Genomic DNA, 2,597 nt, shown 5'->3' with positions numbered 1-2,597 from the left:
AGAGTTTTCATGTGTGTTTATTGATCACATAGCAATAATAGCGCACGAGCTGGATAATCAGGCAACGTGGCTGCAGACTGCCTTTTTCTTTCAGTTCACTGAAAGTTGAGTCCTTTTTTTTTCTTTTTTTCTTTCATAATGTCTGTCTTGCTGAACAATGAAATTGGTTCTAAATTGAAATTAGAATGTCTAAGTGTTCAGCCCAAGCGTATAAGAAAAATTACATTGGTAGGACACTTACTTCCTCTTGAAATGCATTTGGGAAAATAGTTTCTTTAAATTGGCCTTGCAGAGTCTTTGAGAATATCCTCAGTCCTGCAGAAAGCTTTATGTCAGAATGCCACAAATCTTTCCCCAGCTTTCATTCTCACCAGTGCGGAGAGTGATATACTGTAGAATATGAGTATAATTTAGTGCTTAGTGTTTCATTTTAAAATACTTTGTGTAAAATATTTCTTTCATGTTGGCTGACCTCCCATTTGAAAAACAACCCTTTCCTGGGAGAAATGGTTTAGTAGGATTTTGACTCTTGACTACCTCGAGGGAAATTTTTCTCAGTGAATGTCACATGGCAGGTCGCTGTCAAGCGGTGGGTGGCAATTGGTAGAATAAGGGGTGGTGCTGGCTTTTCTGGCTGGAAAGTCCATTTACGATATTTACAAGGTGCCCAGTACTGCCAGGCTGGGGTGGGCAGGCAGCCAGTGGGCCCCCCCGCCCCCACCCCAGGCCCAGCACATATTTGCATGACTGCTTTAAATAGTAGAATCAATGTCAAATCTGCAGAGAAGTCACAATGTGTGACCAGAATGAAAAGTTGGGGTTAAAAATTCAGAGCCATGTCTTTAGTTCATTCTTTGACCTTAGCAGTTAACATTAATTTCTTTCCTAAGTAGGTGATTTGAATGCAGCTTATCGAAGGACTTTTTTTTTTTTTAGTCTCTGTGGTTCCTTTAATACAGTTTTTTTCTTTCTCCCCCCCCCCGCCAAGTGCTTAAAGAGGCACGACTTTGAGAAAATACTCATCTCTCTGGGATTCATTTGAGCTGAAGTCATCAGAAAAGGCATCCAGGAAGGTGGCAGGAATTCAGTAGCCAGCATAAGGGGACTGGCTGGAATGGGGGCAGAGCTTCCGTTTCCTGGTCTGACACTGGCCTGACTGCTGTAGGGTGCATCTGCAATCTTTCACCACGGTTTTGACCACTTGGACCAGAAGGGCATCGTCTGTCTTTGCTCGGCATCCAAACTGGCGGTGAGGTCGCTGGAGAGGGGCTCCCATTACCCGTGCTTCTGGGTTTGGGCGCTGCTGCCTGGTTTTGGAACTGTTCTCGGGGTCCACTCTGACCTCCTTGGCCCCTTTCCGTAGTTTATTTACTTATTTTGAACTCTTTAAGGGTCTCTTCTTTCTAGTAACTGTGCCTCCCACCCCCGCTCCCACGGACTCCACACTTCTCATCATTGTCCTTGCTCAATATGGATACCGTCTCCCTCACTGGCTCCTTGGAGAAGACAGGCATCTTATGGGGCCCCACTCTCCACACTTTCTCCCACTGGATTTCATCCACGAGTCTGTTTCAGCTTTTATATCTGAGAGCAATACTGCTCCCCCTCTCCATTCTGACTGTCAGCCTCGAGTGTCTATTTCCCCCTGGATCTCCCCATCTGGACACCCTGTCAGCCCTGACATTGAATTTCCCCTCCATCCTTCCCTGTATCGTCAGCCTCCCTATCCAGCCTGCATCTCATAACATGTCAATTCCTAGGGAAGCTCCCTTTTCCCTTTCTCCCACCTCTGCTCTCCTCGTGTGTCCCTGTCATCTCCCTGGTACAGCCTAAGCCCTTTGCAGGGGCTTCAGAGCTGGTTCTCATACTTGCATTTCAGCCCTCTGACCTACCATGACTACTGCAGCTCTTACTGCTCAGTTGGCTCAGTCACATTCCATGGACTGTAGCCCACCAGACTCCTCCGTCTATGGGATTTCCCAAGCAAGAATATGGGAGTGGTTTGCCATTTCCTCCTCCAGGGGATCTTCTAGACCCAGGGATCGAACCCATGTCTTCTGCACTGGCAGGCAGATTCTTTATCACTGAGCCACCTGGGAGCCGTCCTTTAGGTTCAGTTCAGTCGCTCAGTCGTGTCCGACTTTCTGCAACCCCATGAATCACAGCACGCCAGGCCTCCCTGTCCATCACCAACTCCCGGAGTTCACTCAAACTCATGTCCACAGAGTCAGTGATGCCATCCAGCCATCTCATTCTCTGTCGTCCCCTTCTCCTCCCGCCCCCAACCTTTCCCAGCATCAGAGTCTTTTCCAGTGAGTCAACTCATTGCATGAGGTGGCCAAAGTATTGCAGTTTCAGCTTCAGCATCAGTCCTTCCAATGAACACCCAGGATCGATCTCCCTTAGAATGGACTGGTTGGATCTCCTTGCAGTATAAGGGACTCTCAAGAGTCTTCTCCAGCACCACAGTTCAAAAACATCAATTCTTCAGCGATCAGCTTTCTTCACAGTCCAACTCTCACATCCATACATTTAGGTTACTCACCTTCAATGCTGCCAGCACAAAAGTTGCATTCCACTTTGCATCTCCCTGCTTC

The sequence above is a fragment of the Moschus berezovskii genome, chromosome 11, assembly GCF_049115385.1.
Source record: "Moschus berezovskii isolate FMDL1 chromosome 11, NW_MosBer_1.0, whole genome shotgun sequence".
NCBI classification, from domain to species: domain Eukaryota; kingdom Metazoa; phylum Chordata; class Mammalia; order Artiodactyla; family Moschidae; genus Moschus; species Moschus berezovskii.
This window is presented reverse-complemented; position numbering follows the sequence as displayed.